The sequence below is a fragment of the Vulpes vulpes genome, chromosome 13 (assembly GCF_048418805.1).
Source record: "Vulpes vulpes isolate BD-2025 chromosome 13, VulVul3, whole genome shotgun sequence".
NCBI classification, from domain to species: Eukaryota; Metazoa; Chordata; class Mammalia; order Carnivora; family Canidae; genus Vulpes; species Vulpes vulpes.
The window spans coordinates 111,758,985-111,783,757 of record NC_132792.1 but is presented as its reverse complement, the minus strand read 5'-3'; the positions used below and the strand labels follow the sequence as shown (position 1 = coordinate 111,783,757).

Sequence of the window (24,773 nt, the reverse complement as noted above, 5' to 3'; positions counted from 1 at the left end):
CCCAATCCCAGGACTCCAGGATCATGCCCTGGGCTGAAGGCAGACACTTAACCACTGAGCAACCCGGGAGTCCTGGGGAGAATCTTAAGCAGGCTCCATGCTCAGCACAGGCTCGACTGAGCCATACAAGCACCCCAGGGGATTCATGGTTTAAGGGAAATGGTTTCAATTGCCAATGCAATGACAATGCTACCAAAAAGTTTTTCTTGAAAGATAGAGTAGGGCAGCCTGGGTGGCTCAGTGGTTTAGCGTCGCCTTCAGCCCAGGGTGTGATCCTGGAGTCCCAGGATTGAGTCCCACGTCAGGCTCCCTGCATGGAGCCTGCTTCTCCCTCTGCCTGTGTCTCTGCCTCTTCTCTCTCTCTCTGCGTGTGTGTGTCAAAAATAAATAAAATCTTAAAAAAAGAGAAAAAGAAAAAGAAACAGTAGAAGCATTTTAGGTTATGACTCAGTACCAAGAACTCCTGACTCTGTCATGAACCAGTTTTATGATTTTAGAGAAAGCATTTCACCTTTCTAGGCCAGTGTTATGACTATAAGATAAAAGAGGTGGACTAGATCAGTCAACAAATATTTTTTGAATACCTTTTTTGGGTGCTAGCCATAGGACATCCAGTTCCTTGTTCTCATGTAATTTAGTGGGTAATGGGTTTTAAGAATTTTGATATGACCCACTGTAAGAAATATACAGATATGTTTTAAATTGAACACTGAGTATGTATGCATAAAAATAAAAATTCCATGAAAACTCACTAATATTATATGCAGTGCACTCTGCTGTACTGGTCTGTTCTATTCAAATTTTTAAAATGCTGTCATTAAATTGATTTCATGCCTAACTAAAGGGTTATGACCAGTGGTTTGCAAAACATCATTCTGGAGGATACTCTCTAAGATTTCTTATAGCCCTTTAAATCAATGATTCCATCACTCATCTCTCATCTCTTTAAGCTTCTCCAAGCAAGTGACCATTTATGTAATTTGTGTTTAAACTTGGGCCCTGGGATCCCTGGGTGGCGCAGCGGTTTGGCGCCTGCCTTTGGCCCAGGGCGCGATCCTGGAGACCCGGGATCGAATCCCACGTCGGGCTCCCGGTGCATGGAGCCTGCTTCTCCCTCTGCCTGTGTCTCTGCCTCTCTCTCTATCTCTCTGTGACTGTCATAAATAAATAAAAATTAAAAAAAAAAAATTATAAACTTGGGCCCTTTATAATCATGTGGACAGTCAAAGTGACCTTCCAGGTCCAGAAAAGATCCAGATAATGAAGTAATTTTGGCCAGAGCACACAATATTATTTCTAACATGCCCTATCTACTGAGTTGCATGAGTTTCTTGATGTTAAATAGCTTTGAAATATGTTTCTTTCCCCCCAAATTCCACGCTCTCTTTTTTGTTGTTAGAGAAAGCCCACATTCCCTTAATACCTCAACTTCACAGAAAAAAGAAACACTGCCCATGGCAGAAGGTATATTCAAGAACAACATATCGAACAGGTATTTTCAGGAGAATGCCTCTCTTCCCTTGTCATTTTGCTCCAGTAGAGCTGGGTTATCTAATAACATAGCACTTGCACCAAAAGGAAAGGGACTTTTGAAATAGAGTTGTGCAACAGACAGAAAAAAAAAATGTACTTACTGATAAAGAAATTGTGCTTTTCTTGTTTTACGAAGAACAAAATGGGGCAAAGATGATCTTCCATTTTAGTGTTTGGTCAGTTGCTTGTTAGATTCCCAAAGAAGGAGGATTTCTAAAAGGTGGAGAATACAAGGAATTTTTCAAATATGTGTTATTAAGAATGTGACACACTCACATCCAAGAGGCCCTAACTCTCTCTGCTCCTTAATTGGGCAGTGTGGTCTTGATGGAAATACCATGGAATCAGAGACAGAAGATAAGAATTGGAGTGTGGCTTCTCTTACAAGTAGGTTGATACAAATAACTACTAAAAGCTTTTATTCTCCTACTGAGAAATTTACGAAATACGTGACATTAATAAGAGATAATAAATAGGTAGGGAAAAGAGTTTTTGTAAGAATTGTATAACAACTATGAAATCTCTAGTACCTAGGAACTCCACAAATGTCAACACGCATACAAATAGCCCGGCCAAAAAAAAAAAAAAAAACAAATAGCCTGGCCAACTGACAGAGAAGCCAGAGATCAGTGGAGGCTCAGGGGTGAGGGGGATATGGAAGCATCATACTGAAAGCTTGGGGCAATCCAGGTGGATAGCTAGGATTTCTAGAATCTGTGGGGAGGGGCCTCTGGCAATCACCTCACTATGGAAACAGTGAAAAAATCATTCAGTTGAATTCATAAATAATGATCTGAGTTCCACATCTTCTTCTTTCCAACTCTGATCTTGGCCAGATTCCATTTCATGCAAATCTTATCCCTTCATGTATTTAAAAAAAAAAAAAGTTAGTGTTGCCAGCCCTACCTATATAATTTCCTTGTATAGTGTCTCAGAATTAAAACGTATAGAGGCACCCGAGTGGCTCAGTGGTTGAGCATCTGCCTTGGGCTCAGGGTGTGACCCTGAAGTTCCAAGATCCAGTCCCAGATGGGGCTCCCCACAGGGAGCCTGCTTCTTCCTCTGCCTATATCTCTGCCTCTGTGTCTTTCATGAATAAATAAAATATTTTTAAAAATAATTAAAATTAATAATATTCATCCCCCAAACAAGCATGGGGGACCTGGGCTGTAGTGTGAAGACACAACTCTGAGTAACCTGGCTGCTTCTCCCCAACTGCTTGCAACGAAGGTAAATGGAGGGGAGAGAGCTTGGTGAGGTTTCACAAACAGCTTGATGTATAAGCAGGATCTTGAGAGATAAAAAGAACTCAGTAAGTTACAGAATGCAGGGCAGTTGGAGGAAACATGGCTGGAGGCAAGGTTTAGGAGAAGATTCCCAAAGGAGAAAGAACATGAGCAGAAACCTGTAGTTAATTCCATTCAATCAAATGTATATGCCTCAAACTAGGGAACCACAGGTTCTGCACCACCACCCTACCCCTCCCGATCCCCCGCCAAGGTCAAGGTCCCATGAGAGAGGCGTGCCTGGAATGCCACAAGTGAGTCAATCGATGCATAAAAATATATCCAGGTGACATAGAGAAGTAGATCACATCTCAGAGCAGGAAACCATCCTGTGAAAGTATGTAGCATTTGGGGAGGAAAAATGGCCAAGTTGGGGGAGAGCAAAGAAGCCAACCTATCCTATGTTTGTGGTGATGGAACATAAACATGGCTTCTGCACAGCTTTCAGTAGACAGCTAATGAGTTTCTTCTTTATCCTGTGCATGGTAGGGCACACAACAGTCTCCTGAGCAGACGAATGATAGTATTAGAAAGAATCATTCCGGCAGCAGTGAGCCGGATATATTAAGATGGAGAACTGGAGGCAGGGAAGACTGGTGACACAATATAGGCTAAAAAATTAAACCAAGGCCTGAAATGGTGATGGCCTGGACCATAACAGTGGCAGAAGAAATGGAGAGATCAGACATATTTTTCTCATCTATCGGGTGGGTGGAGGTGGAGTGCTTGCATAGTATCAGCTGAAGATATTAACTAACATGGATTCCTTTCATTTTTAAAGTTCTGATACCAGGATATTTTCTGCTGTTTATATTTAAGAAGATCAACACCAGGGCCATAACACAGCAAGCCCAGTTGGACCAATGAGGGGCTGCGGCCAGAAAACAGAGATGACTGTCTTACATCAGCCAGTCTTGGTGGCCAATAAAGGAGAACAGCTGCATTCTTGTGACTCTGGTGTACCTCTTGTCATACCAGCATTTCACTCCAGAACCCATCCATCATTTTCCTGAGACACCAAGATACAGAGCAAGGGTTGCAGAAATGGAGGAAGGGTTGTGGAAGCTCTTAGTTCTTGGCTCTGCTGGTTATTCAAAGTGGGAGGCACGAACCCTCTGCCCCTCCAGCACTGCTGCCATCCCAGATCACACATTTACTACCAAATGGTCACTGGGCCCTGCTGACAAGCAGCCCTGACACTAGCTGGTGGAAATGCAAAGACAAATACATCTCAGGCCTGTCACATGTAAAAGGAGTCCTTATGAAGGTGAGCGGCACTTTGCTGACTCCAGTGGATAGTGGAATCTGGAATCACCTCTGCCACTGTTAAGTCTGAGATGCTCTTCAGAGCATCAGGGCCTACTTTGTGTGTTCACTAGGGTTGAAACATAGATTTGAACCTCAGTCTCCCTTGGATGGTATCCCTACAAGCCTGCCTTATCAGTTCCTCTCACTGGGACCTAGGCTTTGTCCCTGAAATCTTTAGCTACTGATGGGTTTCTGGCTTGCAAGCAATTAGGCAGCCTGCCATGGGTCTGACTCCAAGCATCCCTACCACTCAAACACACTCACTGCTATTTTACCCATATCAGAATCTCTTGGATTCTACTTAAAATAAATTTCAATTTGGCATGCATTTGTATGCAAACATTTTCACTACAGACGCCTCTTGTGGGGTCAACTTGGTCACTTCTGTCAATGCTAATACTGTCTGACCCAAGGTACCCTAGGGACTCCCTTCTTCACATGCTCCCTACTACAATCCCAGAAATGCAGAAATCTCAGAGCAGAATCATGTGGGACAGGACAAACTCAACAGGTATGGAAGACAGCATTTCTCAGACAACCCAGAATAAAATGAGGCCTTCCCTAGATACTGGCAGCAAAGTACCAAGAAGTAGAAGACAAGAAAGGGCAGGCACCACATGAAGTGTTGAGCCCTTGAGACAAGCAAAACCCAGATATAGGGTTGTTTGGACACAGCTTCATTTTTCATCTGGGCTCTGCTGTCCCAACTAAACTGGGTTATTTCCATGTAAGTGCTGAGCTGCTATAGGTATTCTTCACCTACAGCTCCCAGGTTTATTTGTGTTCCAACCGATCACTGTAGTTCTCAGAACAAGATGAAAAGTAAAACAGAAATAAACCACCCAGAACCATCAAAGCGGGCTCCTCCCTCAGCTAATGAGCCACCACAGCCAAACAAATGAGGCTTTCTGGTAATGCACATACATTGCCGTAGCCATGGAAACACACTTAGCAACAAAGAAACCTTGACCTTTTCCCATCTGTTTAGAATCTTCACAATGACACATTAATTTCAACATATGAAAACAAAAAAAAGAAGGGCACAAATGTTACATTTTCTGTAATTCCCAGGCAGCACCTAGCCAGCGTGGATACAACTCCTAGATGAGAAAGGGGAGCTGCTGTTAGTTCTTAGCCCAACACCCCAAGGTGGGACCCAGATGACATTTTACTGGCATTAAGAAAAATGCCTCAAAAATGCTCTGCGGCTTACCAAGAGATTCCTGGAAGGGCTCCAAAATTGGACCAGAGATGGAGAGCCTTGAGAGCAAACGCTAGCCAGTGTAAATATTCCCAAGAGACCATAATGGAGATTTCCAGAAACTAATATTCTGTGAGCACTACGGCTCTCTTTCCATGCAAGCTATTGTTAAGAGCCTAGGGCTGAAGACAATTGAGACAGATTCAGCTCAATTCTATCCAATCCAATAAACATTTAAGGAGAGTCTCTGTTTTCATTGACGGATAAGAATTGGATATAGAAGAAGTATACAACACAGGTTCTGCCTCTGAAATAGCACATTTTTTGTAAATAAAGAGATATTAACTCACTTGAATCAATTACAAAAACTCTCTGAAAGGCAAGATGGATGTTGCTGAAAGAATAAGTGAAGGTCCCTGTATGAAGTGTCGCCTGAGCTAAACTTGAAGATATCAGAACATTTTCAATAAGGTAACTGTCATATGAGTAGAGAGATGAGTCAAAGATGTATTTAACTCTTTAATAAAAGAACCAGCAGGATGGCAAAGCCAATTTGAAGGAGTTGAGAAACTGATATATATCAGTGGAAAAAAAGATTACAGACTTAGATGGAAAACCAGTTAATGTCCTACAGGACAATAAAACCCTAGCCTCTGGAGAGATCCTTTCCACCTAATAAAAATCATTTGCAACACATAAATCTTCCACAGTTTAGCATTCAATTTTAGAGAATCTGAGCCTTAATCAAATAACAAATAATAAACCAAACAAAGTTACCTTCCTCCAGTGTGTGAGATGACCTAGGGGTGAATTTGTTACAAAATGCTCTAGGATGACATTGAAAGGGGCATGCCAGATTCTTTCTGCCTTATTTCCAAGTTTTGGATAATCTTCCTTAACGAAGGGAGAATGTAAGTAGAGAGCAATGGTGGAAACAAACATCTTTAAAACTGAGGGAAGAATTGGAATGACAGGGTCATTATTCAACCCTCCATTCAAGTGCATTGTTAAGAGAAAAACATCACTCTCAGCTATGGACTAAATAAGACAAACAATTCTGAGAAACACAGGATTGAGCAGATAATCTTTACAGGATTAGGAAAAGGTTGAGAAACCTTTTTTTTTCTTCCATTTTCTAAAAATCCTTGTGGGTCGGTTACAAACAGACTAATAATGGGGTAGGAAATCACTTCTGAGAAACACTGACCCTCTAGGGGAAAAAAATCAAGAGCTACATACAAAAAAGGATTTTGATTTGGTGCTGTTTCCCTTAGAGAAATATAAAATGCTCAACACCTGCCATTTTTTAAGTATTTATTCAGGTATTTGAGAGAGAGAGAGAGTGGGTGGAGGGGCAAAAGGAGAGAAACTCAAGCAGACTCCCCGTTGAGCATGAAGTCTGACATGGGACTTGATCTCACGACCCTGAGATCATGACCTGACTGGAAATCAAGAGGTGGACGCCTAACCAACTGAGCCATCCAGGCACCCCAACACTTGCTATTGTTAATTAAAAGCTAATACTAATACATTCAATACAACCTTTATGTGCTGAAAATACATATAACCCTTCAAGTTTATGTTTCTGCACGTTGGAAGGGAAGAAAGCAGAGGGGATAGGTAGAAAAAGGCAGAGAAAAGGTTCAGTTCTCTACTGAAAAGAGAACCATGGGCAAACCATCAGATTAGAATAGAACAGACAAAGATGGAGGCTGGCTGGGGACAGTGGAGATGGGAGGAATCAGGAAATGCCACAAATAAGGAGGCACAGGTAGAGAAGAAGATATTTAAAAAGAAATGAGGTTAAAAGAGCAAAATGAGAAGGGACAGGCAAAGAGGTTCAGCAGAGTTGTAAGCAGAGGTAAGTTGCAATCTCCACTTGCTCTCTGGTGACCTCATTATGTTGTTAGAAGCCGGGATCACTGGCCATTACTCAAAATTCTTCAGTTTACTCTCTCCTTAAACCCAGAAGGGGAAACTGTTCTCTGACCCACAAGAGAATATCATGCTGCCTGAATGAACTCAAGCTGGAACCATCCCTGAGGTAAGAGGTGTCTACTCCCAGAGAAACTGAGCAGCTGAGAAGAGATGGCCTGTGTTCATGGCCCAACAGGGCTTTCACTTGACTCTGGGACCTAAGCAAATCCCAGGGGCCCTGGCTATCTTCTCATGTAGGAATAGGAACAGGGCCTATATATATATATATACACATATATATATATGTATATGTATATATATATATATGTATGTATGTATTTGAGAGAGAATAATAAAATATAAGAGATAATTATAATAAAATATAATTTATTATATATATATATATATAAAATAAAGGACATAGGACATAATAAAGTTCAAGGGAAACAACAGATGAGAACACATTGCCAGGCAGTGGGGTGGCCTCCAGGCCCCAGGCATGACAGCCCCTGTCCCAATGGAGCAGGCCAGGAACCATGCTCCAGGGGACAGGACACACATGATGCCACAGCCCCTTCTGCTCTCCTGCTTCTCCCACTAAACCTCCTCCACTTTGCCCTGGGCTCCAGACACAACTGGCCCCTGCCTAGAGTGGTTAATACAAGTTAGAGACTGGCTTCTTGGAAGTTCTCTGCTTTTAATTTCTGTTTAAGGACGTACTGGCCAGGGCACTATCGCATTGTTTTACTGAACAGCCTTTCCTGGACAATAAAGTGCACCTGGCACCCACTTCGGCCCACAAACCCCACAATTAAGTGATCATTTGTCCTCGCAAGCCTGACAGAAACAGGAGTCTGAGGCGGGCTGGGAGGAACCCAGATTTATTAAAGTAATAAATAACCTGGAAGCCCCCACCAAGCCGCTGCCTCCCCCTCTTATTTATTTCCTTTCTTCGGCTTCAGAGATTGGGAGATGGGGAGGGGGGACTTAATTGCTTGGAAAGAAAGTTGCCTAAAAGCTGCAGAGCACTCTCATCCCAGAAACAATAAAATAAAACTGGGAGGCTCTAGGGCTACAGCTTAATAATGGCTCTGCTGCTGGCTGGGCTGGGCTTCTTGGCAAGCACTCACTCATTGTATGTTTCTAGAAGAGCAACATTCACTCCTGCACATAAATGCACTCAGTGAGGCAGACAGCCATCGCCCGGGCCAGAGGGAGGCCCTCAGAGATGAGGTCCCATTCTCCTTGTCATTTGCTCCGTCCCCTTTATTATGTTGTTAATGATAAGATGTTTTGTATGTTTGGGGTTTGTTGTTTTTTTATTTTTTTAAAAAGATTTTATTTATTCACAGAGAGAGAGGGGGGCAGAGGCACAGGCAGAAGCAGGCTCCATGCAGGGAGCCCGACATGGGACTGGAACCAGGGTCCCCAGGATCACACCTCAGGCTGCAGGTGGCGCTAAACTGCTGCGCCACCAGGGCTGCCCGGTTTGTTGTTTTTTTTTTTAAAAAAAAAAAATCATTTGGCAAATACTATTGTAGATGTAGGAATTCCTGGATATTACCTTGTACCTAATATTTTAAATGTCTTTTTTTTCTTAGATGTTCTATCTCATTTGATCACAAATTTTAAAATTATTATCACAAAATGTATTTGCATGGACAGAACTCATCTTTCTAGAATATTCTTGTATCCAAAACTTCATAGCATTATATTATATATATATATTTTTTTAAATTCAGTTAACATATAGTGCATAATTAGTTTGAGGGACAGAATTTAGTGATCATCAGGTGCATATAACACCCAGTGCTCATTACATGTAACATTACATAAAAGCATTCAGTAAATACGCAGTTTTCTAGAGAGTCAAAATAAGTGCCATAGACACACACACAAACACACATACTCACTTTATTTTACACACAATTCTCACAAATGTATTTGTATATTTTCGGAGTCTCCAATCTAGAAAGTTATGATCTTTCTTACAGGCTCATTTTTAGAGGCAAGTTGCTCCTCCTCCTACCTCTCTTGTCCAAATTAAGTTTGTGAAACTTACATAAGGTAAAATTAACCATTTTAAAATGAACGATTCAGTGGCATCTAGCACATTCACAATGCTGTATAACCACCAAGTCTGTCTAGTTCCAAAACATTTTCATTACCCCAATTGTGGAAGAACCCTCTACTCAGGAGCATGTGTATCAACCACAAACACAGCCCGAGCCTCTAGTATGTCAATAATGCTGAATCAGGCATACAGGGAATCAATGATTAAATCTCATGGCTAGTATAAATCTACTTACAAGACTCTAAGAAGCAATCTCAGGTATGTTTTTCTTTTGGATATTACCAAAGGAAATATCAAACTTTGGAGGTTTTTATTAAAGATTTTTATTTATTTTATTTGGGGGGAGGCACAAATGAGGGGAGGGCAGAGGGAGAAGGAGAAGCAGACTCCCTGCTGAGCAGGGACCCCAACCCAGGGCTTGATCCCAGGACCCCATGATCACCACTTGAGCTGAAGGCAGGTGCCCCTCAAAATTTTGAATCCTTGAGGCAAAGGAACCATAAATTGCACCAAGATCATTTCATTATTCCAAATTTTTCTTTGCTGTTTCTGTTTTCCAAATGATTTGCTCTGATGGCATTATACCCAACCAGGGTAAAATGTCGAGTGTGGTGGCTGCTGTGGAAATTAGGAGAGTTCTCAAACCCCAGGGATCTGGAAGCAAAGCCAGGTTAATTACTAGTTCTCCTCATGTCCTGCCAATATTTTTTTGAACTATTAAACAGAGACATCTAATTATAACCTGCAATTCTTTTCTTTTGGGATGTTTTACTTTCATCTTTGACTTCTTAACACAGTTGATACAAATGATAAGGTATTGTGCCTTTCAATATCTGCCAAGTCTATACATGTTGCACATGAAAAGGAGGGCCCAGGTACCTATAATTGTATGAAAAAGTCTAGAATAATCCCACTCCGCAACTGTTTATGAGGAACCACCTAGTACAACCACCTGAATTAAGGTCACATAGTAGAGGTGGTGTTGCAGGGGTAAACCTGGAAGGAAATGTGAAATGTTGCAATGGAGAAGAGGTTTGCCTCTTATTGTATAAGTCTTGCTCATAATTTATATTTTAGAGATAGGATATCCAGAGATGTCTTCATCCTGCATCATAATAGCATGAATTATATGAGTCAGAAAGTGCTTGGTCTTCTATAAGTTACTCCAGGGCTCCTGCAAAAGGAGTCCTGATTTAAGGATCAGAAGGTAGCAGCTCATTTTTAAGGAAGGACTAGAAGTATGGAAACACACACACACTTTATGCCCAAATGAGCCAACTCTATCACCTTAGAAAACACAGATAAGTCATCTGATCTTTATAAACTTGGCTTCCCCCAATCTGTGATCCATGAAGAGTAACTCCTTCCCTATTTCACTATACTGTACTGCATACTGCCACTTGCACTGATCAGTTCTCTGTACCTTACTTTCCTTTCTCCACATGTAAAATGAGAAATTTTTATTTCTAAAAATTCTTCCAGTTACAACATTCTCTGCAATTATGAAAGTAAAATTAATCATTCTGAGCATTGGATACATGAGGAAGTTAGTTTAGCTTCAGAGAAATTCCAGAAGCAACTGAATTCGTCCTTGGATAAGAGGTGGGATTGAGTGGAAATGAGAGAAAGGAGTTGGTTTATTTCCATTGGCCCTGGGAGAAAGCTAAGACTAGATATTGGACAGTTAGTTATTCTAGTTGTAATTTTTAGCACTGTTGGCATTAAGTATTAATTGTAGGATGGAACTAGATGTGAAAGAAATATATATTTTGGCTGCTTGGTAATAAATATTTCTTGAAGATTATCATGAATACCTCTAATCTTTTTTGAATCTAGTCTTTTCTCATTTCCTGACATCTATCTTCTAAACCTCATTTTCTTATTTTTTGTGATTTTTTCCCCCTTTTAAGGACACCCATGGAACTTAACTTCTGGCCAAGATAGAATAACAAGAGTAAGATTTACCCTTCTCTGAAACCAATCTTAAAAAGGTAATGTAGGGCAGCCCGGGTGGCTCAGTGGTTTAGCACCGCCTTCAGCCCAGGGTGTGATCCTGGAGACCTGGGATCGAGTCCCACATCAGGGTCCCTGCATGAAGGCTGCTTCTCCCTCTGCCTGTGTCTGTGCCTCTCTCTCTCTCTCTCTCTCTCAGTCTCTCAAAAATAAATAAATAAATAAAATCTTTAAGAAAATAATAAAAAAATAAAAAGGTAATGTATAACAATTTTCAAGAGATTAGACATCAAGCAATAAAGGAGAATGATACCCATGGACAGGAAACAGATGACTATCTCAGATTAGTTCAAGAATGTGCCCAGACAAAATGCTATTCTAGTCACACTTAAATTTTTTAAAAAAATTATACCCAAAAGGATCAAACTATTTCCAGATAATTTATGTACTAAAACACAGTTCAAAAATATTTATAAGGCTTTCCAACTAGGGCCTGGCAGAATGGCTCCCACAAAGAAGGGTGGCGAGAAGAAGAAGGGCCGTTCTGCCATCAACGAGGTAGTGACCAGAGAATACACCATCAACATTCACAAACATATCCATGGAGTGGGTTTCAAGAAACGTGCCCCTCGGGCACTCAAAGAGATCCGGAAATTTGCCATGAAGGAGATGGGAACTCCAATTGTGCGCATTGACACCAGGCTCAACAAAGCTGTCTGGGCAAAAGGAATAAGGAATGTTCCATACTGTATCCGTGTGCGGTTGTCCAGAAAACGTAATGAGGATGAAGATTCACCAAACAAGCTCTACACGCTGGTTACCTACGTACCTGTCACCACTTTCAAAAATCTAGACTGTTAATGTGGATGAGAACTAATCGCTGATGTAAAATAAAAGTATAAAACTGCAAAAATATATATATTTATAAGAATACACAAATATCCAGCACCCCAAAAAATAAAACCCACCATGACTAGCATCTAATTATAGAAGCTAGAGAATACAACCCCTAATAAGTAAGAAAAATCAAATTGAAACTAACCTATAACTAGCACAAATGTTATAATTAGCAATCAATAACATTAAAATATTATAGGGCCACCTAGATGATGCAGTCAGTTAAGCATCCAATTCTTGGTTTCAGCTCTGGTGGTAATCTCAGGCTCATGAGATCAAGCCCTGCACTGAGCTCTGGGTTCATTGTGGCATTTCCCTGTGATCCTCTCTCTCTCTCCCTCTGCCCTTCCTCCCCCACTCCTGCTCTCTCACTCTCTCTCCTAAATAAATAAATAATTTAAAAAATAAAATAGTTATTATAACAAGTAGAAAATCCTGACATAATAGAAAAAGCAACTACAGGAAGAGTCTGAAAGGTAGAAAGAATACTAGGACTCCAGATACAACACAGCAGTGAGTTCTCTGGGTTTTCTTTTTGTCTCCCATGTATCCCAGAGGGTCCTGGAGAAGCCTGGAACCCAGAACTCCAAGCAGGCACAAAGCTCCGAGAAAAGCTTAATCTCTAGTTAAAGGAATGGGGGAAAGATCAGCTTAAGAGAACAGAAAATATTTTTGACAATACTCCCACTACTCCAGCCAAACACTAATGGAAAAATGCACTATGGTATCTGTGGAGCCAAGAAGGGAGTTAGTCATCCAGCCTTACCCATAAAAGAAGCCAGTGGTACTCCAATTCCCCCGCCAAGCTGCTGATAGCAGGACCCACTGGGGAGCTGGGCTTACATGTCCATGCATCAGCAACAAGGAGGTACAAATCCTTGCTTCATTTTCTTCAGTGAGACATCAGCAGAGCCCAACCAGAAGCTTAACACATACCACACTCCTGTGCAATGAGGCAGTGCAAGTCAGTACTTCTGTTTTGTCAGGGTAGTGTCACCAGGGCCTCTTAGGGAACTACACATTCACTCCCAACCTGGATCTATACACTGTACTTAAACAAGATGAGTGCCATTTAGAAAAAGAAGAAGATTAAATAGGATCCTGAGTCTCACAACATAATACCAAAAATGTCTAGGATACAGGTGAAACCATGCCTGATGCCAAGAATTAGGACAATCACAAACTGATTGAGAAGACAATCAATAGATACGAACACTAGGATGAGTCAGATGTTGGAATCATCTGACAAGAATTTTAAAATTCTATGTGAGGCTTTGAGACATCCAAACTGCAATATTCAGAGGCTTGGATTGGAATACTGTGGTTTGACCTCCCTGTGCTGTCAGGATCTCTCATCTACTCTTAGAAGCAACCAAAACCTGACAAAAATAAACCTGAAACAGAATACTTTAGGGTATGAAGGAATGATGAAGTTATGTGAAGTCTTGAAGTCTCCTGAATGTAAACTGAAAGTTCTGGGGGTGTGCAAAGAAGCATTTGATGAGGAAGCTCAGAAGCTGCTGGAAGCTGTGCGAATTAGCAATCCACACCTCATCATTAAGCGCGATTATAATGATGATGATGAAGATGGTTCCTGGTGGCGGTGTCCCTGATTTGAAGAACCTGATGTTCTTTTTAAAAGTAAAATGAAGGCCTCAGAGTGACTAGGCTTGGGCCTCTTAGCTTTAGGTGCTTTATGCCCAGACTGTTTAAGGTCTGTTAGATGTAGATGAGTCACTTCTCTGTAACATATCTGTTATACTTCACATGGGAGTTGAAAGGCTATAAAATAAAATGAAAAGCATAAAAAAAATAGCAATGATAAGCACTCTTAAAACAAATGAAAAATAGAAAATCTCAGGAAAGAAATAAAAAAAACAAAGAAAAAATGTAGAGATGAAGAATACAATAGCCAAAATAAAAAAAACTCACCTCAAACAGGCTCAAAAGTAGACTAGAACCAAGAGAGAAAGAATGAATGAACCTGAAGATAGATTAATAGAAATTACTCAATACAAACAGCAGAGAGAAAGGATAATGGGGGGAAAAATGAAGACAGCCTATGGACATCTGGGACAATAACAAAAGATCTAACATCTACATCTGTCTATACAGAAAGAGAGGAAAGAGCTAGAGGTGGAAAAAAAAATTCAGAGATACAATGGCTGAAAAATTTCTAAGTTTAGTGAAAGGCATAACCTACTAATTCATGAAGATAAGTGAGCCCTAAACAGAATGAAGCCAAAGAAACTCACACCAAGACATATCATAATCAAACCTCTTATTACCAAAGACAAAGAAAAACTTTTAAAAGAAGTTAGTCTTGTCTACAGGGAACAAAAACTTTTCAAATGACAGCAGATTTCTCATTGAAAGCCTGGAAGCCAGGGAAGTGGCATAAAAGAGGTACAACATTTTTCAAACTCTGAAAGAAAAGAACTGTCAACACTGAATTCTGTATCCAGTGAACATATCCTTCAGCAATGAAGGGAAAAATAAAGTCATTCTCAGAATAAATAAAGCTAAGAGACTTTTTTGCCTCTTAATGATCAAAGGGACTTCTTTAAACAGAAAGGAAGTAATAACAGACTAGAAGGAGACATGAAGGTAAGAAAGAACAAGAGAAGGGGTAAAAATAAGCACAAACAGAATAGAATCTCCTTTCTTCCCATCATGAGTTTTTTATATTATATGTGATAGATGAACCAAAAATTATAACATCCTCTGGTATGGTGCTCAGTGTACACAGAGGAGATACTAAGCAACCTGTATGTCTTAAAAATAGGAAATATAAAGGACCCAAATGGAAGTAAGATTTTCACATGTAACTCAAAGTAATAAAATGTTGATACAAGTAGAATGTGATATGTTACTTGTGTATATGTGATAAATTATACAATGTTGTATTGAATAACAGTAGAAGTAAGTGAAACTAGAATTCTAAAAATGTTCAAGTTATAAGAGAGTAAGAAAAGGTAAATGGAGGAACAAGAAAAAGAATGAACAAACTGAAAAGATACCATAAAATGGCAAATATAGGAACTAACATTTTAAAAAGTTAACTGTATTCCAAATGTTCAAAGAAGAAAAATAAGTAGCACAATGAATAAGAATAAAGGTCCAACAAATATCTAAAGTTGAAAATTACAATGTTTGAGGAGAAAGAAAAATACATAGTGTGTATCTAGTGGTAGATTAGCCATTGCAGATAGAAGCTTAGTGAAACTGAAGACACAGAAATAAAAACTACCCAAAAGGAAACAGAACAAGAATAAAAGTAAAAAACTTAAAAAGGCATCAGTGAGCTATGGGACAAGCAACCTAATAAATGTGTAATTGGAATCCTTAGTGAGGGGGGCAAAAAAAAATATTTAAAGAAATAATGACCAAAACTTCCAAAACCTGATAAAAACTATAAACTAACAGATCCAAGAATCCGAACAAATCCCAAGCAGAACATAAAGAAAATTAAACCAAGGGATATAATCAATTTTCTCAAAAGTGGTGATAAAAGAAAAATACTTGGGGATCCCTGGGTGGCGCAGCGGTTTGGCGCCTGCCTTTGGCCCAGGGTGCGATCCTGGAGACCCGGGATCGAATCCCACGTCGGGCTCCCGGTGTATGGAGCCTGCTTCTCCCTCTGCCTGTGTCTCTGCCTCTCTCTCTCTCTCTCTGTATGACTATCATAAATAAATAATAAAAAAAAATTAAAAAAAAAATACTTGCCCTGACCTCAGTGGAATTAAATTATAAGTAAAAGAAGGATATCTAGAAACTCCTCCAACATCTGTGAAAGAAATAATATACTTCTAAATAACCCTTGAATTAAAAGAAATCAAGGAAGAAATTAGAATATATTTTGAAGTGAATGAAAATGAAAAAGTAACATACCAAATTCTGTGTGATATAACTAGAGCAGTACATAAAAATTGATAATACCAGTCACCTATATGGGAAAGAGCAGAAAAAAAAAATGAAGCCTTCAAATGAATGGCCTCAGCTTCCATCTTAAGACACTATAAAAAGAAGAATTAATAAAACACAGTGTAAGCAGAAGCAAGGAAATATTAAATATTGGAATGAAAATCAATGAAAGTTATGAATTCTGATATTTGAGAAGTGCAATGGGTCCCAAGCAAGACAAAACAAAGAAATAAATCCATACTAGACAGCTCCTAGTGAACCTACAGACTATAACCCAGAAAGAAAAATCCCAACTGCTACCAGAGAGAAGTGACTGTTTCTCTAAGAAGGAATGACAGACTAATAACATAGATTTTTATAAGCAATAACAGTTGCCATAAAACCAAAGATTAATATCTTCAAAGGAGTATGGAATTTAACATCAGCCTAGATTTTGACAGGGAGCTAAATAATCACTCAAGAGCAAAGTGCTAAATAAAAATATTTCCATAAATACAAAAACCGCAAGTGCTAACTATTTACAAATCCTGAATGAAGGAATTATATGAGAGATATACTTGCGCAAGAAGAAAAATGAACCGAAGAGAAACAGAATGTAAGAAGCAAGAAAGAAGATGGTAAACACTGTGGAAGCAGAAATGTGTATCACATATTTAAAAAGAAAAAGAAAGGCAAAGATAAGGATGAAACTTCAGAGGATGTTTCAAAGGTGAAAAGACACTAATTAATTTTAACCTTTTCTGGGTAAACATACTTGTTTAAAATGTAAAAGAAACCACCAGAAGTAAAAAATTACATGGATAACACGTAAAGCAGTAGAAGTATAAAGAGAAATTTAAAATCTCAATCATTCTAACAGAAGTCAGAAATGGAGCAGGGGAAGAAGAAAAAAAAGGAGAATGCTATCTACTTAGGATTGAGGAGTCAGAGAAAGTGTCTCTCCAGGAAGTGATAATTGGGTTGAGATCTGAATGACACATTACCAGGCCTGCAAAAATCCAAGAGAGAACAAACCACGTAGGCTGAGTTAAGAGCTGTAGTAAAACAAGACAAGAGTGCACTTGACTATTTCTGGGACAAGAGCCTCCTCGAACATGGCAGGAATGTGCAGGAAAATTATGTCAAAGAAGGCAGAGACTTGTGATCTCTTTCTTTTTCCCCTGAGAAGGAATCAGGTTTGGTGGAGGAGATGGCAGTAGGATCTGGTGATGATGCATGGGTTGGTGGTAGGTGCCACCCAGGCAAAAGGAAGAAAGGGAAACAGCTCCAAAGATAAGCTAAGTCTAATTCTGGAGCACACTCGATGCCAGCTGAGATCAGAAAATACCTTATCTCTATTGGTGGAGCATCCTTTCTAGGACTTGGACTCTCCATTTGTTCTGTGTGTTCTTATGAGTGTTTGCCCAACCCCAAATTCCTTGGTATAAAGGACAGAAGAAAATCCTAGTTTTTTCCATCTCTCTAAAACTAAATGTGAAACACCATCTTCTGGGCTGATTGTTACCAGACTTCCTAGGACCCTCTTCTTGACACCTGAGGAGGCTTTAACTGTCCTTCACTCATTTTTCTTCAACCTTACCAACCCAAGTTTTTGCTTCATTATTATTTTTTTGTGAGTTTGTATGTAGTATTCCAAAGTCATTCTCCTATTTACCTTACAGAATTACAAATGTTTTAAAACAGGACTTGAGAGGGCACCTGGGTGGCCCAGTCAGTTAAGCATCTGCCTTCAGCTCAGGTCATGATTCCAGGGTCATGAGATAGAGCCCCACATTGGGCTCCTCGCTCAGCTGGAAGTCTGCTTCTCCCTCTCACTCTGTGTGCACACTCGCTCTCTCTGTCTCTTTCTCAAATAAATAAATAAATAAAATCTTTTAAAAACAAATCTTAAAAAAATAAAAACCAAACAGGATTGAGTAGTACTTATCCCAAGGAAGAATGAGTTCTCCATTTCTGACCTCAGTATATGTGAAGACCCACAAAAGTCCCCAGTAATAACATCCATGTAGAGAAAATGAGCTTCAGAAAAACTCTCTGCCTGCATGCAATCTGCAGTCATCTAACAGACCCATAGAACATTCAAACTATGTGCAAACTTAGAAACAATCCGATTCAACTTCTTTGTATTTACATATGAGAAAACTGATGCTTAGAGAGGAAACTGTCTTTCCTATCTAGAAGCAGAGCCTGCCTTGAAACCCACATGCTTCTTTAACATGCAGATGCCATAAGAAGGAAGAGAAGAAATAAGTTTTCATGTTAGCACCAGATAGTTTTAAAATAGGTCCAAAACATTAAGTCCTTTAGAGAGAATTTTAGACAAACAACAGACTGGGGGGAAATATTTGCAGAAAGACATATTTGATAAAGGACATATCCAAAATACACAAAGAACTCTTGAAACTCAACAGGAAAAAGACAATCCAATTTTTAAAATGGGCAAACAATCTGTATAGACAACTCACCAAAGAAAATAGCACATGGCAAATAAACATGGAAGATGCTCGACCGCAGATTAAAACAATGAGATACTACTACAGTCCCATGAGAATGGCTAAAATTCAAAACACTGACAAAACCAAATGCCGACAAGGATATGAAACATCAGGAGCTCTCATTCATGCCGGTGGGGGTGCCAAGTGGTACAGCCACTCTGGAAGACACTTAGGCAATTTCTTACAAAGCTAAAGATACATCTTTGTGATCCAGCAATTGTGCTCCCAGGTATTTACCAAATTATTTGAAAACATATGTCTTCAAATAAAAAACTTGCACACGAGTGATCATAGTAGCTATATTCTCAGTGGCCAAAATTGGAAGCAATCAAGATGTCATTCAATAGGTGAATGGGTAAACAGACTGGTATATCCATGTAATGGAATATTATTTGGTAATAATAATAATAATAAAAAACAAAGAGCTCCCATCCACGAAAAGACATGGAGGATATCCTACACACATACTGCTAAGTGAAAGAAGTCGTTCTGAAAAGGCCACATACAATGATTCCAATTACATGTCCTTCTGGAAAAGGCAAAATTATAACAACAGTAAAAAAAGAAGAAAAAAAACCCACCATATATAGATCAAATCAGGGGTGATCAGGATTGGGGCATGGGGGAAGGAGGAATGAATTGATGGAGCACAGAGTAGTTCTAGGGTGGTAAAACTATCCTGTATGATGTTATGGTGGAAACATGACACTGTACATTTGTGAAAATCTGCAGAATTATATGATACAACGAGTGAACCCTAACTATGGCCTTTAGTTAAGAATAATGTTTATCAGTATTGTTTCCTCAGTTATAACAAATACATCACACGAATGCAAGGTGTTAATAATAAGGAAAAGTAGCAGGAAGAGAGAGATCTGGGAACTACCTGCATTTTCTGAGCAGGTTTTCTGTAATCGTAAAAAATACTTCAAAAAATAACTCTATTAAATAGCAAAAATTAAAAAATTAAAAAATAAGGTTACTCATTAATAAGCAAATCTCAACAGCAACCAGGGCAGATTTATTTATCATGCAAAGTATCAACAGAGATCACAGTACAGCAAGTAAGACTAAACCCGAGCACATGGCCAGTGTTTTCACTTGGGCCCCCGGGGCAGCAGGAGCAGGCCTCCCAGACATCACCTCACAAACCTGAGCCTCCCCAGCAGCCCGGCCCACCCCGGCTTCCCGAATGATGTGGGCACATGTGTCAGGCAGGCAGTTACCTACACCTGTCTGGGGCCTGTTTGTAAAAAAAAAAAAAAAAAAAAAAAAAAAAGTTAAACCTTTTTAACTTTATAAAGTTAACATTTTTTAAAAGAGTATTTAGAATAGAGGGACACCCCGCAGGGAGCCTGCTTCTCCCTCTGCCTGTGTCTCTGCCTCTCTCTGTGTGTCTTTCATGAATAAGTAAATAAAATCTTTAAAAAAAAGAATATTTAGAGTAGAAAGAGTATTAATCAAACGAAAGAAGCTGGAATTCCAACACGGTTACGGCATCCCTTGGATATCTGTGATTCAAAGAGAATGAAGTTTCAAGATAGAATTTCTCCTTGTAAGCTATTCTGCATCATTATTACCCAAATCTTATCCAGGTGGTAGCAGTTTCTTTTGGAAGTTTTCTTTTAATGGCTTATCTTTGTCTCTATCCAGTCCACATTTTCTCTGGGGTATCATATTTATCTTCTTGACACCTATCGTGATTTTAGTCCTGTAAGCCGAAGTTTAAAAAAAAAAAAAAAAAAAAAAAGCAGCGATCCAATCTTCAGAAATTTATAATCATCATGCTGTCTCCAAAACGGACAGGAATTCCCTGTTCAGATCTGCACCTCGATACTAACCACGTTAAATCACAGCTGAGCAGAGAGGAATTGAGGAAGACCCCAGAACATAGAAAGAGGCTTTCTTTTGGGGTTTGTAAGGAGAAAAAGCCCTTTCAGGCCTGTTTTCCTGACCGACCCTCTGGTGCGCAGCGCCATCTAGTGGGGGCGCCTTGTAACTAGTCTCGGTTTTCCCAGCCATGAGGTCGAGGGTCTTCTGGAGGCCTTCCTCTGCCTTGGCCTTCTCCTGCAGAGAACTGGAAATTGGGGGGGGGGGGGTGGGGGGGGGGGTTGCTCTGTCGACCTTCTCAGCTATTTGGGTGATAAATACAAAGTCACCAAAGCCTCGGAGTCTCTGTCATAAGTTCACAGCTTCGCCTCAAAGAGGAAAGCTCAATTTTGCTCTCAGACTCACAGAAGGCGGGGCCCTCAAGGCCTTGTGAATTTAGGGAAGTGTGGCCAAAAACTATTTGTTTTCTCTCCTGCCGGGACTGTGGCACACAGCAACCTAATTAGAGCGTCTGAAAATTTATGAAGTGAGTGTTCAGAGCCCAGCAACCTTTACACGGCCTGTGGCCCACACCAGACAATTATATGGGGTAGCAATCATGGGGAAACCTCACAGGAGGCCAGGAAGGGGACCTGGCCCTCAGTGAGGAAGCAGACAAAACCAAATGTGGACTTCTACCCAGCACAGGACCCTGCGGCTGGGGGGTGCTCGGGCTGAGGCGCTCTAATTGGCTTTTCTTGCCTCTGGGCTTCCTGTGTCACCTCCTCTCTCATTTATATTCAAGAGCATGAGCAGAAGCCTTGAAAGATATGCAAAGTGTTTCTTAAATGTAGACAATTGAAATATAAATGTTCCTCCCCTGTGCTATTAATTATTTTACAGCTTTCCCCAAGCACCTCTTGTATAGACAGTGACTTCAGTGGTGACCATAAAATGTGAAGAGAATTTTTGCCCAGTTTTTCTGCCCCTGCTTCTCAGCAGCCTCTTCCATCTACACCCATCCCTCCCCTCTCCCCTCTCAGATTTCAAGAAGGAAGAACTACATCAAAATACAATATACTTTCCTCCCTTCCTTCTTTCCTTTCCTTTCCTTTCCTTTCCTTTCCTTTCCTTTCCTTTCCTTTCCTTTCCTTTCCTTTCCTTTCTTTCCTTTCCTTTCCTTTCCTTTCCTTTCCTTTCCTTTCCTTTCTTTCCTTTCCTTTCTTTTCCTTTCCTTTCCTTCCTTCCTTCCATCCTCCCTCCCTCCTTCCTTTTTTTTTCTTTTTCTTTTTTCTTTTCTTTCCTTCTTTAGTGAGATTGTAAAGAGCCAGAAGAACGTTCAGTATAATCCTTGCTGCTAATCACTCCTGGGACCCTAGTTAAGCTGCCTATGACTTACCTTCATCTGTGACATGAAAATAATGGTAGCTGCCTCGTGAAAAGCATCAGGCCTGCTGGGCACATCATAAGTGCTCATGAACAAATATTTTAAACAGCTGGGGAGGGAAAATTTTAAAAATATAAAGTGTGGCCAGTTTGCTGGTAAGGGAGAATGAGTTCAATCCAGAAGATCTATCTGTGCTCTCCAAGGAGAGAAACTCTGGAAGATTCTATGGAAGAACTTTTGACTCTAAACAATTTACTGACTTTTGTCACTGACCCCATTGCATAACAAACGGTGGCTAATATATAGTAAATTCTTAGTGGACATTATGGCATCAACAATGAATGTGCGTGACATTTTGGGGGATACAATCCTCTACAGGTCTTTGTTGTATCTTATAAGACAGAGGGATGGACTCTATTTATTCTGAACTATCTTTATAAGGGTGTTTGTAAAGTAAAGACTCTGAGAAGACCTCTCTCCAAAGCCAAGGTCAGGCCTATTTCCTGTATAGTATAATAAAGATCATGAATTCTGAGACCAAAGTTGGAGAGTTTTGCTTGCAGTCCATTATAAAATATTGGAGTTCCTACATTTGGGGTTTCTCAGATGTGCTACAAACTACTATGTACACAGCATCTCCTTGAGCTGCCCATGCCTTTTCAGACTTAAGGGCCAAAGGAAACTGACATTGAGGCTCATGCTGTTTGTTGTGCCATGAGCAATGGAGTCCTTTGTTTCTGACTTGAGAGACATGTGTCCTTCCCCAGTGTTCATGAAACTGGTCATTTGGTTAGCATGCATGTAGCAATTGGGATAAAAATATCAGACCCTTCAGGGCGTTGACATCATTACTTCAAGTTTGTTTTCTAGGCCCCAAAATGAGTCTTCCAAATGGGCATCTAAGATAGGCAGGCAAGTGTGAGAACTCAGTGAGACTCTATCTCCACTTAAAAACCAGTTTTGTTTTTGGAAAAACCAGGTTTTTTTTGGAAAAACCAGTTTGGAAAACCCAAACGTGACTGCCTCAACTAGCTATTTCATAACGGAAAAGTAATTCCTTATCTAAATTAAACCAGTGTTCTGTGTGTGGACACTTGTATATTTACCTTGAACTATTCTCGTGTGAGTCTTCCCCATCCCCCCAAAAGAAGAAAGTGAGTGTGAGGTATTTATAATCAGAAATATCAAGTCTCATGTATTCACTCTAAGTCAGGGACATTAGAGGCACATCTCAAATTCTCACAGTCTTCAGGGTCTTTCCATTTTACAGAATGTCATACTGGGGTTCAGAGATGTTCAGTACTTTGTAAAGAGCACAAAGAGAGCAAGTTGCAGAGCTGGATTAGGAACGGCTGTCTGACTCCCTGTAGGTTCTGTTCTACCAAATTATCCATTTGATTGAGGCAGAAGAGAGGGCCATCCTCAAGAGTATGAGTAAGCTTCTCTATCCAAAAACTCTCTCTTCCTCTTCCATCCTATCACCTGAAACTTCATTATTAGAGAAGACAGGCAGTGCTGTGTCATTGGAAAAAGTACTTGTGAGATTCAATGAATTCTCTTATCTTCAGGCTAAGGCTTACTGTGACTTTAAATCTCTTACCTCTCTAAATATCAGTTTTAGCATCTGTGAAATATACATAATAAAATCTGTCCTTCCTATTGAATAGGGCTTCTGTAATTTAGAAAGAAAAAGCAGAATAAGATATATGCAAAAACAGTCTTTCAACTAGATTTGCTTTCATTGTTGAAATTCTTAAAGCATTCTGTTTTTTTAATCTTAGATACTTTGGTTCTTCAAGAATGCCCATTTAAAACGCAATAGAAGGAAAGTGTTTTAAATGATAACTAGTGAACATCAGAGCTCAGAAGAAACCTTTCAAAATTAAGACACACTACAGGCCTGTAGGTAGGTGGTAGCAAAAGACAAGGCAGTGGGAGAGGGCCTTATGCACTAATTTGCCCTACACCCAGCATTAACCCCAAAAGGTCAAACATCCCAAGTGCACAAAGTACCTAAGACTGACAGTGAGTCAGATCCCCTGAGCTTTTCATGTTCATTTCAAATATTAATTCATTTTCCAAATAGAAACTGGAACACTAAATCAGCTAAGAGCATCCATCTGATAAAAGATATGCAAATATCTTTATAAATATACAGTATCATCTATAATGTTGACAGGTCAGATAAAGGCACCAACTTTCCCTTAAAACTTTAAATTCCAAATTCGAGATGGAAATATGGAGATTTTATACATACACACACAGTCTATTTTACGTGCAGTTCTACAGATGGTTACGAACTGCATATATTATTCATACACTTCCCAATCCCAACCCACCTTCACATACAAACCAGATTCAAAAGTTGGAGGAACCTCCAATGCCAAGACTTGAATTTTTAAAAAACCAACAGATTATCAGAATTGTCGAGAAACGTTCTGGAAATCAGGAAACATATCATCTCTGGATGTGTTCAGTAACAACAACCAAAAACATTTGAACAAAATAAATCTGGTTGAACATTCACCAAGCATAGCCTATTCCTACGGCTGGAACCATGGGTTCCAGCAACCATTCCTCTGTGTCTCCTTGACAAGTAACTGGGCCGTGAAACCCCCCAAAGGCAGTGTGAGGGCCCTCCTGGGGAAGGCAGGGTGACTGCACAGAGGTGGCCCTAGGAAGGGTCTGACAAGTGACTGCCTCACAGCTCTCACTTGGTTCAAGCTGGCCCTGAGCTAGGACTCCTGGAAGATGATGGATGGTTCCTCACGGTTTCCTAACCAAAGTGTCTGTGAAGAGAGGCCCCAATTTGCAGTTCTTTTGTTCTTGTGTTTTTGTGAGCACTGACCTCCTCCTCCTCCCTCCTCCTTGACTCCTTCCTACCCTCCTCCCCCTGGCTCTCCTTGTCCACATACTTCTATAATGCTAAGAGAAAATCAGAACAAAAAGAAAGAATAATCAGGGTCGAAAGACCAGAGGGCCCATCTCT

At 40.0% G+C, this 24,773-nt stretch overlaps 1 pseudogene; it reads left to right on the top strand.

The window, feature by feature from the left end:
* The window catches only part of LOC112918745 (large ribosomal subunit protein eL31-like), a 138,989-nt pseudogene extending 126,840 nt beyond the window's left edge, over positions 1–12,149 (top strand).
* The last annotated feature ends 12,624 nt before the right edge of the window (positions 12,150–24,773 follow it).